Source organism: Capsicum annuum, unplaced genomic scaffold (genome assembly GCF_002878395.1).
Source record: "Capsicum annuum cultivar UCD-10X-F1 unplaced genomic scaffold, UCD10Xv1.1 ctg80886, whole genome shotgun sequence".
Taxonomy (NCBI): Eukaryota; Viridiplantae; Streptophyta; class Magnoliopsida; order Solanales; family Solanaceae; genus Capsicum; species Capsicum annuum.
This window is the reverse complement of record NW_025891562.1, coordinates 147,745-165,233: the sequence shown is the minus strand read 5'-3', so window position 1 is coordinate 165,233 and position 17,489 is coordinate 147,745. Positions and strand designations below refer to the sequence as shown.

At 31.6% G+C, this 17,489-nt stretch overlaps 1 long non-coding RNA gene across 2 annotated transcripts; it reads left to right on the top strand.

Annotated features, from left to right (window-relative positions):
* The first annotated feature begins 731 nt into the window (after positions 1 to 731).
* On the top strand, positions 732 to 6,052 carry LOC124895255. 2 transcript variants are annotated; one of them, XR_007051627.1, is made up of 6 exons: positions 732 to 943; positions 1,033 to 1,303; positions 1,386 to 1,482; positions 1,570 to 1,694; positions 2,657 to 2,814; positions 2,929 to 6,052. It is a non-coding gene; the product is annotated as an uncharacterized LOC124895255 (long non-coding RNA). The 2 variants fall into 2 exon arrangements; XR_007051628.1 differs by having other exon boundaries at positions 2,894 to 6,052.
* The last annotated feature ends 11,437 nt before the right edge of the window (positions 6,053 to 17,489 follow it).

Below are 17,489 nucleotides of genomic sequence, written 5' to 3'. Positions count from 1 at the left end.
TATTTTATTACTTATTTATTTAATAGATATTTTTTCATATTGTGGTATAAATAATTAAAATTAACTTCTATTGAATGAGCACTATTAAAATTGATTTCTATTGGATGAAAAGTGTTATGATTGTTCAATTATTTCGTATTTTGTTGATTATATAATTATTTCATAATATTTCATATATCTACGAAAAAATAAACTAAGATTGACTCCTATTATAAATATAGAATATTAAGATATTCTCTTATTGATTGATGAATCTTGAAAAGGATACATTATATAATTACTCCTAATTACGTAATTTTTTCCTTTATTTTAAATCCAATTTATTTTTCGCAATTTGTGTTCCTTAATTGCTCAATATTTAACAATTACCATTCAGGAATTTAGATCCCACAAGACAAGATGGTAATATTTTTTTTAAATGAAAAATACTAATCATTGTAAAATATAGTTATGTTTTACAGCTAATGGTAAGTAAATCATATTGATTATAAATAATACTTTGCTAAACTAAATTACGTCAATATTATTGACAAATACGTAATTTATGTATGGTAAGTGCTACTACATTGTTCTTACAACTAACCACAATTTGCAATTAATAACTATGGTAACTGAATATTCGATCAATATTTTTTTAGCAATTTTAAAGATATGCTTACCAATATTGATTGTAACTAAAAATGATACATAAATTACTATATATTGGGATAATTTTTACATAATTCGAACATTGAAGTTACTGCTTCATCTATAGAAAAACAATAGCTTCACTCCTTCACTTTATTAAATATATGGTTGCTAAAATTGACTTTGTCAAAGAGGCTTTCAGAACAAAGATGCAGTGGTATTTAAAGGTGCGAGTCATGAGATTCTGGATTATTCCTGACCGTGAAAAGGAAGACAAAACACCATTTCCATGGAGATGGTGTTGCAAGACAAAAAGGTATTTCTATCTCAATTTTAAAATTAGTCGTACATATATATGTTGACGTAATTCAATTATGGATATAATATGTGTCATTTTTTTTATAGGGAGATAGTATCCACATCACTATTGGGAGATATGTTATGCGTTTGTTCAAGGAAAAAATAAGTGATTTAGGTCTATATACTATGAAAAATTTCGTGGTTGGTCCAAATACATTCAAATATAGGACCACTAAACACAAGATGAGGTTGATGTTCACAAACAGAACAATTGTTGAAGAAATAAATTATACAATCTTTGATACGAATATCTTCAATTTACGGCCTTATAAACACTTGATTGACCAAGTGGATGTTGATGAGAACGAACTGTTCGGTAATTGTCATAACTATTTTTCATTATAATACAATTTTTTCTTTTTTAAACAACTTATTATGATTTTTGGATTTTGTATTAGATGTCATTGGTGAGATTGATGGCCATGGGGGAGTTCAATTGCACAACCAAATTGGCAAGATCAGTGTTTTCACGAATGTTGAGCTACACGACCACGAGTAATATCATGTTTCCATGATTAGAATTACTAAGTCATATAGAAATGACATTCTTTCATTCATATAATGATGTATATTTTCATGTAGGCTTACCAGTATTTAGGCTACATTTTGGGGTGACTTTGTTGAAAAAATCACTCCATATTTGGATGGATCCAGCGCTGATCCAATCATAGTTGTTATGCAGTTCATTCAGGCGCATAAATTTCAAGGTAGGAATTTTTCTCATGTATAATTAACAACCTATGTATGCTTAACTTTGTTGTGTTTGTAGATGTAGATAAGTATATTGTTCATAATATTTGGCATGCTTCGAAGTTGTGGATTAATCTCAATCTTCCTCAAGTTGTTGATTTTAAGAACAAGTTTTCTATCTATAATAATTATGACTTGTAATTGTCCAATTAGAACTATAACAAGCTAATAATAAATGCATGTTTGGTCAGTGTGCGTAGAGATAACTCTATGAGAATTAGATAAATTTCAACTCAACATACTTATTCTGTTTCGGAAGAACTAGCATCTGGTGATGTAGAGGCTAAGACTGTTGCGCAATTGGTCGAGTGTCTTTATTTAAGTATATTTTGGTTCGATTTTGCGAACAATATATTTTTGTTGCGACTTATTGTATTTTGGCTTTAAGGATTAAGTCTTATGAATGAGCTTTGTTGTTTTATTTCTAGAAAACAATATATTATTTAGGAACATGATGCTTTAGTTAATAGTTATTTCAATTCACTACTTGAGTATTATGTATTATGCACTACTGTTATTTAAAGTCAAATTGCAAAGTGAAACCCGAGTTCTATTATGCGCTATTTTTATTCAAAAGGAAATGTAAATTTTGTTGTTGGAAAACAAATACTTTTACATATTGCTTGAGTCTCATGAAATAAGTACTTTTTTATTACTATTTGATAGCTTCTGATGCACAATCAAACCTGAATATACATACTTTATCTATACAAAATCTAATCTCAAACAATATACCACATCTTGATGGTATTCACATACAATTTGCATATAAACTCTTTTTCTTGACAATGATGAGAAAACAAAGCATTGGGTGCGGAAACTCTGTTGATTAATTTATATTTTAAAATTAACATATAAGCAAAAGATTTACTAAATAGACCCATATCGTAATCTTTTTTTTTTATATCATATGTTCTAGGAGGGAAACTTTTGGATATATGCGACCATCATTCATATAGAAGTGGAGAATCAATGGTCATATATGATCTGCAAGAAGTGCACTAAAAAGGTTGACAAACTTGGAAATAAGTTTCATTGTAAGAAATGCGATCGCCTGGATCATTCGGCTGCTTATAGGTTTGAGCATAATCCGTGAAAATTCTATATGAGTCTTTAAAATATGATATGAAATTTATGTAGTTAACTTTTGTTCCAGATATAAACTTCAATTGAGATTAATGGATGGTACAGGTTTTATTTCCTTGTTGCTTTGGGATCGCGAAACAACAAAGCTCATAGGGAAGACCGCTACTCAATTGAAAGGACATGTAGACGAGGTATGATATTGACGTGTTTCAGGTAGGTGGTCACATAATTTACCATATTAGGATGTGTTGATGCTTTCCAATTTGCATATAAACTCTTTTTTTGGGACAATGATGATAAAACAGAGCATTCTGTGTAAAAACTTTGTTGATTACTTTTGGTGCTCTACACATAATAAACTCATTTATTTTTGTTCAATTGATTCTATAAATTTATAAAAACTGATAGTAGGTTTGGGGTGCGGATGCACAGACGGTTGTTAGCCAACCATTTTTCTCAGCTTCTATAAGTGTTGTCTCGTGGGTCGGATGCTTTAAAAAAGTATTTTTGATTGGATCTAGCCTACAACTATAGGCAGTTAGCGAGCCATTACACTCGGTATCCATAGATGTTGTTCTACATTCAGATACAACGTTTAGCAGAACTTTTGAATAGTTCAGACCAATATATATAACTCGGCCTCTAATTAAGTGATTTTTTATTTTATGTACTGTGAGAAGGGTGAAATAAGCGTCGTTGCTGAAGAATAATTTCTCAAGGATCATTTCCTGTGATTTGGCTCTTCACTTTAACATGGGCATACTTTTATATCTAAAAGAATAAGTTTCACAAATCAAGTATTTCTGTGTCTATTCGTCACTCCATGTTTGACTATGAAGTTTTTGATTTTTATTGACCTGCTTGGACAAGCAAGAATGAATTTGATTTCATCAGCTTTAAGGGTGCTCAACAGGAAAAAAAATACAAAGTGAAAAATAGATCCCAAATTTCCTGAAGGATCTAATACGACGTTTGAGACAAAGTAGCTTCAAGTTTTCAATGATGCCAAAGTGACAAATACAGTAAATTAGAGTTTAAAACGAGTAGCTTTTCTTTCTCTATTGTTTTTAAACGAGTAGCTTTGCTTCCTCTATTGGTTTTACTTTTGATAAAACTGCAAGTACATGCAAATCTTCTTTATATTGGCCAAATTTCATTATGCTGCATGAGATTTATCACTACATCTATGGCGATCTTTCTTTCCTGATAAAGATGGAACTCCATCAATATTTTATCAATCATGGATTTAAAAATTATACAAACACTAGGACAAAATATTTTACACCCTTCCTGCAGGCTGCTTAGCTCAAAGAAGGAATTACTGGAAGTACCATAGACAATGTGTCATTAACTGAGCTTAGAATTGTGTAGAAGACCCAAAAACAATGTGTCAAATTCTCTACATCTTTTACTCGTGATTCCTCCTCTTCCATCACCCTCCTTATAGATTGAACTAAAGTGTGCTAATTTATTTCAGACCAAAATGTAGAGCTCGACCTCCAATTAAATGGTTTTTTATTTTATGTACTGTGAATTTTAAGGCCTTTTGAGCTTTTGCTAATAATGATACTTCATTTGTTATAAAAAAAATCAAAGGACTTTAAAGCAGAAAGTAGAATTCCACTATCGGGACAATGATAAAACTTTATAGTGATGTAGTCAAATGCAGGATCAACCAGCCTTTATATGATTTTCATTACCCCTTTCCAACTTTACAACCGGTATGGATCAATTTATGAATCTCGTGGGTCGGATGCTTTAAAAAAGTATTTTTTATTGGCTCTAGCTTACAACTATAGGTAGTTAGTGAGCCATTACGCTCGACATCCATTGAAGTTGTCATACATTCATATGCAATATTTAGTAGAACTTTTGAATAGTTCAGAGAAAAATGTATAGCTCAGCCTCCAATTAAGTGGTTTTTTGTTTTATGTACTTTGAGTTTGAAGGCCTTCGAGCTTTTGTTGATAACTATCCTTAATTTGTTATAAAAAAATCAAAGGTATTTAAAGCAGAAAGTAGAATTCCACTATCGGGACAATGATAAAACTTCATAGTGATGTAGTCAAATGAAGGGTTAACCAACCTTGTATGAGAGTCATTACCCCTTTCCAACTTTATAGTAGGTACAGACCAGTTCATGAATCTTGTGGGTCGAATGCATTAAAAAAGTATTTTTTAATTGGCTCTAGCCTATAACTGTACGCAGTTAGCGAGCCATTACTCTCGGCATCTATAGATGTTGTCACACATTCATATGCACATTTAGCAAAACTTTTGAATAGTTCAGACCAAAATATATAACTCGGACTCCAATAAGTGGTTTTTTGTTTTATGTACTGCGAGTTTGAAGGCCTTTCGAGCTTTTGCTGATAACGATCCTTCATTTGTTATAAGAAAAAATCAAAGGTCTTTAAACCAGAAAGTAGAATTCCACTATCGGGACAATGATAAAACTTCATGATGTAGTCAAATGAAGGGCCAACCAACCTTTATATGAGTTTATTAGCCCTTTCCAAGTTTACAGCCGGTACGGATCAGTTCATGAATTTGCACGGAATAAATATTTCAGCTAGACTATATTACAAATTGTTGGAGTCATTTATATATCATTATTAGGATATCCCCTTTGACTTGCTAACCAACCATTTTTCTCAGACTCTATAAGTGTTGTTTCACGGGTTGAATGCTTAAGAGAGAGTATTAGAATGGATCGCACCTATATGTATAGCCAATTAGCTAGCCATTTTGCTCGACATCTGTAGATATTATTGCACATGTTTCAGATGCATCATGTTACAAAACTTTTAAATAGCCAGGACAATGTATAGCTCGACCTCCAATTAAGTGGTTTTTTATTTTATGTACTGTGAGTTTGAAGGCCTGCAGAGCTTTTGCTGATATCGATCCTTTATTTGTTATAAAAAATATAAAGGTATTTAAAGTAGAAAGTAATATTCCAATATCAGAACAACGATAAAACTTCATAGTAATGTAGTCAAATGCAGGGCCAACCAACCTTTAAATGAGTTTCATTACTCCTTCCAACCCTGCAGTCTGTACACAACATATGGATCTCTATGGAATAAATGTACCAAAAATGATATAGTCTTAGTTTCAGTCTTCAGAATAGAACTCAGTTCAGTTCTACAGAAATCAGGACTGTTTGACATAGTCACTCAGTTCAGTACGAAACTCAGAGTAGTTTCCACAAGAATCAGGGCTGTCAGATACAGTCAACCAGTTAATAGTATTACAATAACAGTAAACTTAGATATCAGTAAATTAGTAATTCAAAACTCAGTAACCAGTGTTATCATGACCTCAGCTACAATTTACATATTCATGCATGTACACTCATTCAATTTTACTCATGTTATTCAGTCAGTATTATTCATGCATATGAACCCATGGATCTCAGCCTACATTACTTAGCATACAAGTATATTTGAAGTACTGACACATACCTTTTTTTTGCACTATGATATCTTATATCATAGGTTCAGACGCACGGGCTCCCGATCATACTTAGCAGCCCGAGCCATCAACAGTAGACTAGTGGTGAGTCTTTATTGTTTGAGGATAGATTTATTATTCTAGTATTTTAGTACTCAGTTTATTTCAGTAGTCGGAGTTAGTTGGGGACTTGTTCCATCAAATCCCTGTTCAGACAGTAGAGGCTTTTCAAATGTAGAGTATTTTTTAGACAGAAGTTTAGTTTACAATATTGGTTTCAGTATTCAGTAATTGATTTAGTATTGTTATTCAGTTATTACAGAAGGTACCAGTCATGGGTTAGTTTGTGGTCCTTTGGGATTATAAGCACCATGTAGCATCCGAGATACAAACTCGGGGCATTACAGAAATGGGCTAAATACTCTTCCAGAAGCAATGGTTTGAGATTTTAACATCAAACTAAAGATTTTTTTCTTTTACCTAATTACTTTTATTATTAGCGAGATGCATTTCCCAGAATCCCCAATTTACATAGCTGAACATATCAATATACAAACTCCCAAAACTATTAGGAGATTTTTAGATGAACAATTAAGATTCATCGGAAGTTATAATTCATCGGAAGTTGAAAGATAATTATGGCGTAATTCTATTTTGGATACAATATAAATTTATTATAATACTTATATATATATATATCCACTATGTTGAGATTGTAGTTTCAATGAAAATACTAATCTAGGTGCCACTAAGTTTGGTCGCAACTAATAGTCGCAATATCAAACTGCTTAATTTTAATTTATTCTGACGAGAGAAGTGCTAAATTGGTCATAAAGCTGCTTTATTTCTTTCTACATCTTATTTGGCTGCAACAACTATTCTTATATAGAGAATGGTCACCCCTAAATGGCAGAGGGAGTAGAATCGGGCGAGGAGGAAATAGTTTCACTTTGCGTGATATAACGAATGGTCAATTTCAAAAAGGTAATATTTTCCACTATGGATGTGAATATATAACTTACCTTAACAAATTTTGTTCGTGAATAGTTCCCCCATCGAGACGTAAAGAGGATTGTCCTTCGAATGTTTTTATCAATGAAATGAGAAAACAAAAGAATGTGATGAGCTCAAACATAGCCTTTTATACACCTTCATGTCGAGGAGCATTCTAAAATAGTTCATATTTAGTAAAATTAGAAAGGACTAAAAAAGATGGAATCATCAATAACCCAAAAAGTGTAAAAACAAAGACACATGTTCTAGATACCATTTCATCATGTCAACATTACACACCTCTGATGAGTATCCCATCAATGAGATGTGGAAAAGTTGCATCATCACAAATTCTCGCACATAATCCAAAGTCCTTTCCACTTCGAGATTTGAACAATAGTTAGTTTTAAAGTAACTCTATTTCTTAATTCGTATCATATTTTTGAGTTAATTTTACGTCAAATGCTTAAATAATTTAGTCATTTCAAACGTTTGTTGATGACAGAATTTGAAAATTATTTGTCTGCAAATTCAAAATAAAAGAAGGGTAAAGGTATATTGGGTGGTCTTGAGATTCCAAACTTGAGTCGCTTTAGCATGCAACATAAAAGTTCAAGGTTTTATACTGCACTTCACAAGATGATTCATATTGTTTAGGTGAGTTGCTCACCTTTTTTGAGTAAAAATTAGTTTTAACTTAGATTTATTTAAATAATATTTTTTTAATGTCATTTTACTTTAGTAATTACTCTATCGATACTAAAAAAAATTTATGATAGGTACTCCCGGTGAACATGTACTGCCTGAGTTTAGTGGTGATTCAGGTGACGAACGTAAACTTTGAAACTTCGTAGATTTTCAATATACTAACATGACAATGTGGTTAAGCCAAGTGGTATCTTATCAGCTAATTTGATTGTCCTTGATTATACTACAAAATCTGATGCTAAGTGTTCAAAATTTTAGAAATAGGATGAACAATAATTATTTGCCTGATTTAAATATTCCTCCGACGGTGCAATGTTAGCATTTGAAGTTTTGTCTATTAAATAATATGTGATATTAAAAAATATTGACTATTCATGATTTGTCGATATTTATCAGAATTTCATCCCGTATACATCAAAATAGTGTTCTACCATGTATGCCATAGTTATTAAATAATTCCTTTATCTTTTACTCTATTTTTATAGATATTCGAAGTGAAGATAATCTGCCTGATTTAAATGGTTATCCATGTAATGAAGGTAAAGTTTGAATCTCTTAATAACATTTGAAGGATCCAACTTTAATCAGAATGTGATAGATTAGTATGCCATGTTAATTGTGATTAACCTTATTTGAATGTTTATATGACCTTTATTTATATAAAATCAACTGATGATAGGTTTCCAGAGTCGCTCTCTAGATATTCGCATACAACGAATTATGCTGGATTTTAATGTTCCTATAATTTTGCCTAGTTGGTATTTGAGTTTTTTATACTATCACATTGAATAATATGTTATGTTGAAAGTTACTCACAAGCAATAATTATATAATTCTTTTAGAATCTGAAGCCGGATACGTTGATGCTGCTATGTGAGGTATGTCACTAGGGTATATTGATTTTTTCATTTAATAGGCATCTACAAGTAAATATGATAAAATTTCTTTAGAGTGACATCGCTAAAGTACAAGTCCATTATATATTATTTTCATGTATAACAGGTCATGATACACAATCGATCCTAGATGTTGAAGATTAAAATGAAGAGGATAATAATTGTGAAGGGATGAAAATTGTAAATGAAATAATTGTTAATTACACCCAAACATAGAAAGTCTAAAACTTTTAGCACAATTTTCACTTATTAAATTTTACTATTAAATTTTTTTATAGGATAACATTGAATGTGGGGACATCTGTAATGATGGTACATACCATGTGTTTTGTACTACTTTAGTATTTGTAATTTTATATTAAAAATTTGCGTTGAATATAGTACTTAAACCTTAAATTTTATTTGTTTTAGAGTATTGGGACATAGGAGATGCAAATTATGAATGTGAATATTGTGGAGCATATTTTTGGTATGAATAAAGAATCAACAAGCATTATAAATCTAAAAGATCAGTGTTTAATTTGTGTTGTAATCGTGGAAAGATCAAGCTCCCGAATTCAAAGGAGCCTCCTCCAACTTTAAAGCAATTATTGTTTGGATCAGGCTAGAAGAAACATTTTATACAATCTTATTATTATAATCCGCACTTCATATATATATTCATCATTCTCTAACTCTTATATTTTGTAGGTCCAAAAAGTAACCATTTTTGAGAGTGTATTAGAACTTACAATTCTATGTTCTCATTTACATCAATGGGAGGAAAGGTTGATGTTTCCGTCAATCAATCGCGTGGTTCAAGAACATTCAAATTGTCTGGCCAAACTTATCATCAAATTGGAAGTCTATTGCCTCCTAAGGGGTCCAATCTAAAATTTGTTCAATTATATATTTACGATACAAAAAATAAGGTGGCAAATAGAATTCATGCAGTGAGGTAAGTATTGTACCTAATATTATATTACATACCGTAGTACATCATAAGAAAATATGTAGCAAAATTCATATAGTCGTTGCTTTTGCAGTAATGGTCAGAGCATTAACAAACTTCACGCTAAAATTGATGCTGATGTGAAGCAAATGCTTGATGGACACAATATTTTGATTAAGACATTTAGAATAGTAAGAGATCGATTTCAAGAAGATAGAAGCTCCAATGTTAAACTCAGATTGATAGAAAAGAGACACACTAATGAAAAAAGATACAATTTATCGATGATTTCAGAGGTAGATGATTTAGTGATTGGAAATTTTAAACTAGATAGATGTGATAGAGATATCACAATTGAAATATGGTCTGGCCATTTACAGAGGCTAAATGAGTTGAATGCTGCCTATTTGGGTCTACAATATTCTTTAATTTTTCCATAAGGCAAAGATGGGTACAAAGAGGATATTTCTTTAAATGGGGATGTAGGTGAAGATCATGAATCAGATGGAGAAAGAAAATACTTTTCCAAGAAGTTTGTATATTAAACCATAATGGATGAAGATAGTTATCCTGTTTATAGAAAAAGAGATAATGGAAGAACTATCATGAAGAATCATATTGAGTTGGATAATAGGTTTGTCGTGCCACACAATCATTTTTTGTTATTAAAATAAGGAGCTCACATACATATGGAATGGTGCAATCAGTCAAAATCCATTAAGTAATTATTTAAGTATGTTAATAAAGGGTATGATTACGTCACTGCAGCCTTCTCACAAAGTGTGCATGTGGAGGGTTCACATGATGTTGATGAAATCAATATGTATTACGATTATCGATACATATCACCTTGTGAAGCTTCTTTGAGAATATTTGGATTTGCTATTCACTATAGAAAACCTTCGGTGGAGAGACTATAATTTCATTTTCCAAATGAAGAAAATGTTATATTCTCTGATGATGATCTAATTGATGATATTGTCAATAGGCCCAGTGTAAGGAATCAATGTTTTTAAGTTGGTTTAAGGTAAATAAAAGATTTTCTGAAGCAAGAAAACTAACTTATGCATAATTTCCTCTTAAGTTTGTGTGGCAATAGAATTTGAAAATATGGGCGAAAAGAAAAAAAATTTCATTTTCTATTGGAAGAATTTTTTTCGTCCCTCCTGGATTTGGTGAGTTATACTACCTCAGATTGTTGTTGGATGTCATTAAAGGTCCAAAATGTTACAAGGATCTTAAGTGTATAACAATCGCGATCATGCCACTTTCAGAGATGCATGTTATGCACTTGGCTTATGGGATAATGATAAAGAATATGTGGATGCCATAAAAGAGGCAAGTAATTGTGGTATGTCATCATATCTTAGGCAATTATTTTCTATGTTGTTGTTATCTAATTTGATGTCATGACCAGAAAAAGTTTGGCAAGAAACATGGCGATTGTTGTTTGATGATATCCTTCATGAATAAAGAATATTATTAACTAATCCAGGTACGAATACAAACCTTATATCTTCAAGTTATGAGAATATTTTATATAATCTCAGTGTGCATGTGGTGATATAAATAGATTATGCAATTTTACAATATTAAATATATGTTTTTTGAAGGAGGTAAATTGCTTTTATAGTGGTAAATAAATGTCTAAAAACTTGAATGATTTAAGTGATGATATTTGCTTTTCCATTTGTAATCCAATGAGTTATGGATGAAATTTCTGTTAGATTTAATTTTATACACTTTTCAATTTAGTTATGCTTGTTGTTGTTAATATTTTATTTGAAGTATATAATTTGTTGCTTAATCTCTTCTTACTTTAAAAATTTTCAAAGATGCTTGATACTTGCATGAAAAATAGCGCAAAAGTTTCTTATTTCATAATGATAGTCGGTTAAGTAAGATAAAATTTAGCTATAAAACTAAGAGAGTATGTTATATATATGCAGGACATCATCTCCTCGCCATTTTAAAACCTTTATCTTTTACTTCATTAAACGAAGATTTTTATATTAGTACATAAAATAATATTATATGGGGTCCAAATGTTTCCTCAACATCTACAAATCAAATTTTAAAAGCACTATTCCGAGATATCCTTTAACAAAGAAATCAAATAAAATTCTATCAATATCATTAAATTAGATAATGCCCTTTTAGTGTAATTATGTCATTTAAATTTTTATATTATTTTTCAGATGCAGAGCTATGCGATGATGAAGTGAAAAATCGATGTTTACAAAAGTTGAAAAAAACCTTGAAATGTTGTGGAAGAAGTTTTCAAGACTTTTCAACAATCCCAAGACCTCTTTACAATGAGGAAGAAGTTGACAATAGCAACAGATTAGTCAATGATGAATTGTAGTATAATAGACGCTCTTTGTTGGATGAACATCGACCTCTATTACTAAATTTGTTAAAGGAATAAAAATCCGTTTATGAGAAAATCATGACTGATGTGGATGAAGACAGAGGTGGATTGTTCTTCTTATATGGTTGTAGGGAAACTGAAGAGACATTTATTCGGAGGACTTTATCTTGTGGTATATGATCTAGAGGAGTTATTGTACTAACTATTGCATCAAGTGGGATTGCATCTCTATTGTTACCAGGAGATCGAACTGCTCATTCAAGATTTGCGATTCCCCTCAATCCAAATGAAGATGCCACATGTAATATAAAGCAAGGTAGTCTACTTGCAAACTTGATCATCAAGATGAGTTGATTATCTGGTATGAGGCGCCAATGATGCATGAATACTATTTTTTAATTCGTATTCAAGTCAAGGCCAATCACTATCTCATGTGGGGTTATTTTTTAAGAAACTAGTGTTTATGCATGGGAAGTTTTATGTTGCTCTTTCACTTGTGACAAGTAGGAAAGGGTTAAAGATTTTAGTTTATGATGATAATGGAAAAACAACAAAAGAAGCTAGAAATATAGTGTACATTGAAGTTTTTCGTAATTTGATTTGACACGTTATTTTATGCTTCCAAGATTCAAGATTCAAGTGTTGTTCATGGTTTAGCTGTGGAACCACGTGTAATGCCTCGAGTCTATACCCAGACACTACATGGTGCTAGTAACCCCGAAAGACCACTAGCTAACCCAGGACTGGTACTTGCTGTGAGCACTGAATAATAATAATAACACTGCAATAATGATATTACTGAAATAGATGTAGAAGGTAGGGTAAAATCTCCATAAGGTTCATAACTAAAAACAAATACTGAATATTGAAATATCTGTCTGAAATAATACTCTAGTCTGAAAGACTCTAACTGTCTGAATTATGGAGTTGATAGGACAAGTCCCCAACTAACTCCGACTACTAAAAACTGTACTGAAATATTGAATTAATACTCTGTCGTCGAACTATAAGGACTCACCACTAAGTCTGCTACTGATAGGCTGGACTGCTAAGTATTGTCAGGAGCCCGCACGTCTGAACCTTTGATATAAGACATTAAAATAAAGGTATCCGTCAGTACTTTGAATGTACTGGTATCCTAAGTAAGGTAGGATGATATACATGGGTTCATATGCATGAACAATAATTGACTTAGTAACATAAGCATAACTGAATGAGAGAATATGCATGGATACATAAATTGTAACTGAGATTATGTTAACACTAGTTACTGAGTTTTGAATACTGATTAACTAATATATGAGTTTACTGATACTGTAATACTGATAACTGAGTGATTATTTCTGATAGTCCTGATTGATAACTGGGTGACTATTTTTGACAGTCCTGATTCTATAGAACTAAATTGAGTTCTACACTGAGCTGGGTGACTATATCTGACCATCATGATTCTATAGAACTGAACTGAGTTCTATACTGAGACTGAAATTAAAACTAAAACTGTGGGCGGCAATCATCTAACTGACATACCCCTCTCCGATTGGATTGGGGTCCAATCTGTAACCCCAGTTGGAAGGGTGTCAGTACCGTGCCATGGATAAAGACAAGGTGTGAGTTAACCCTCTTTGATAGGAATGCTCTTTTGTCAACCTTCGCTGGCAGAAAAACTCGTATGAGCTGTATCAATCCTAGTCTGTCAGAAAGATATCTCAACCTACACTGGCTACGTAGTTTTGTAACGCAGGGATTGCTACCAAGGGTCACACCCTCTGCAGGCAGGAATGCCCCCATCCATAGGTTCGCTACACTGAACTGATTTCTATCCCATACTAGGCTTAACTAAACTGTTACTAATCGTACTATCTAACTGAACTGAACTGAGTTCACTAGGTTCCACTAACTGGTGGAGTACTACTGAATCTGGTTAACTTACTGAGTTCATTAAGTTCTAACTGAATACTGATTTGAGACTGTGATTGATTACTGAGTACTACTGTTGTAACACTATTGATACTATTCTATAACTACTGTAGCAGCTCTAGGTACACAACTAAATTTTTGGGTATTGAATACCCCAGGACTAGATATCATGAGAAGTAAAGCATAGAGTAAACTTGAAAAGCATAACACTATGCACTTGTTCATAACTCATCCATAGAGACATTTTATCAAACACTTGTGACGCATAAGTTTACACATATATTAGCATGTCATGATTTTTCCCCATTTAATTCACATGAGCATTTTAACAAATATTTGGGGAGCACCAATATGCACATGATACTAAACAAATTATAGGCACCATAACATCAATTCCCAAATTCCCAAATTCAATGGCCATGAATATCAATTCCGCATGAAACTTGTAATATACCATGGATTAGAAACCCAATTAACATTATAATCATGAATACACTTAAATCCAATCATGGAAATCATGAAATCAATCTACTTAAAGTTTTAAAAGAGTTTTTTAGACTCCAAGGGTGAAAGAAACCCTTGGATGAACACTTCACATACCTGAGTACTTGAATTAATGAAGGTTGATGGTGAGTTCTTGAATCTGGAACCTTGAATTAAAAGCCCTAGGGTTTGTTCTTGAGTAATTTTGAGAATAGTGAATGGATTTTGCCTCTAAAGTGGCTAAATCTCGTGTTTTGGGGGTTTATAGACATGAGAAAATGACCCAAATACTCTTGAGAACGTGACTTTTTAATGATTGAAAAGTGTCCTAGTGACGCGTAGACCGACGCACCGCGTCAATGGGATCTATGCGATGGTTAACGCGCAGCTTTGAGTCCGTATCAGTTCACTGAAAATTGCACTGGGAGCTGGGAAAAAATATTCATCGATGTGATAGGCGACGCGGCGTGTCAAGAATACGTTGATACACTGGTTTGGGCTCCCAAACGTGCTTTAAATGATGTTAAAAAAATCTAAAACTCGCCCGAGAATCCCTACTGATATTCCTGATCATGAAGCAGCTTAAAGATCGACATTTAATGGTCGTAAGGGTCGCGAAATAAGATCGCCAACTATGAAGGCTAAAATAACTCTAAGTATTAATACTTAGCTAAAATTTTCTTAGTCTGAGACCCTTTAACAAGCTTTAAAGGACTGAATTAGGCTTAGAAGTTTGCGGGGGTCTTACACAACGAGTATATTTGATGGGATAATTTGATTGGGATCTCAACTGTAATTTACAAATGATTTACTTATCCTACACATATCTTCTTGCATTATTTTTATGTTAGGCAGGGTATATAAGGGTGAATGCTTAAGTTCGATTGTGTATGAGAGAGGTACAAAGGAGATTACTCTTTCTGTTGTCAGTAGAATCAACTGTGAGTGTACTAGTCATTGGATTTCATATTTTACTGCATAGTTGTTGTACATGATATCAGAAACTTACTGTTATGACCACCTAAATATATTAGTAGTATCCCTGAGTTTGCAGATAAGCATTTGATTCTAGCCTTAATTTATGCCAAGTGGCATCTTAAGAACTACCCTCCTTATTGTTATAACAAAAAACTATCATTTTTAACTAAACTATTTTTGTTGATTATTTAAATATTTAATATCATTTATTTTGGTAAAAAATAATTAAGATTGATTTCTATTGGATGAAAACTATTATGATTTTTATGAATTATTTAATTATTTATTAATATTATTTCATATTGTGGTATAAACAATTATGATTCATTTCTATTTGATGAAAACTATTATGATTTCATATTATTTCCTATTGTGGTAAAAAATACTTAACATTTATTTCATATTTCATATTGTGGTAAAAATAATTGACATTTGCTTCTATGGGATGAACACTATTAAATTTTATTTCATATTTGATGAAGATATTATTTTATATTTTATTACTTATTTATTTAATAGATATTTTTTCATATTGTGGTACAAACAATTAAGATTAACTTTTATTGAATGAGCACTATTAAAATTGATTTCTATTGGATGAAAAGTGTTATGATTGTTTAATTATTTCTTATTTTATTGATTATATAATTATTTCATATATCTACGTACAAATAAACTAAGATTGATTCCTATTATAAATATAGAATATGAAGATATTCTCTTATTGATTGATGAATCTTGAAAAGGATACATAATATAATTACTCCTAATTACGTAATTTTTCCCCTTATTTTACAATTCAATTCATTTTCCGCAATTTGTGTGCCTTAATTACTCAATATTTAAAAATTACCATTCAAGAATCTAGATTCCATAAGACAAGATGGTAATATTTTTTTTAACGAAAAATACTAATCATTGTAAAATATAGTTATGTTTTATAGCTAATGATAAGCCAATCATATTGATTATAAACAATACTTTGCTAAACTAAATTACGTCAACATTATTGAGTAATATGTAATTTATGTATGGTAAGTGCTACTACATTAGTCTTACAGTTAACCACAATTAGCAACTAATAACTATGGTAAATAAATATTTGATCAATACTATGGTAAACTAAGATTGACTCCTATTATATTAATATATTCTCTTATTGATTGATGGATCTTTCAATCCAATTTATTTTCTGTAACTACTGTATTTCTAGGTAAACACCTAAATTTTTTTGGTCTTGAATACCCCAGGACTCGATATCATGAGAAGTAAAGCATAGAGTAAACTTGAAAAGCATAACACTATGCACTTGTTCATAACTCATCCATAGAGATATTTTATCAAACACTTGTAAGGCATAAGTTTACACATTATTAGAATGTCATTATTTTTCCCTATTTAATTCACATGAGTATTTTAACAAACATTTGGGGAGCACCAATGTGCACATGATACTAAATAATATGTAGGCATCATAAAATCAATTCCCAAATTCACAAATTCAATGGCTTGAACATGAATTCACATGATACTACACACATGATAATCAATTCCACATGAAACTTGTAATAGACCATGGATTAAAAACCCAATTAACATTATAATCAATAATACACTTAAATCCAATCATGGAAATCAATCTACTTGAAGTTTTAAATGAGTTTCTTGGACTCTAAGGGTAGAAGAAACCCTTGGATGAACACTTCACATACCTGAGTACTTGAATTAATGAAGGTTGATGGTGACTTATTCAATCTTGAACCTTGAATTAAAAGCCCTAGGGTTTTGTTCTTGAGTAATTTTGAGAATAGTGAATGGATTTTGCCTCTAAAGTGGCAAAATCTCGTATTTTAGGGGCTGATAGACGTGGGAAAATGACCCAAATACCCCTGAAGATGCAAGTTTTTGATGACTAAAAACTGGACTAGTG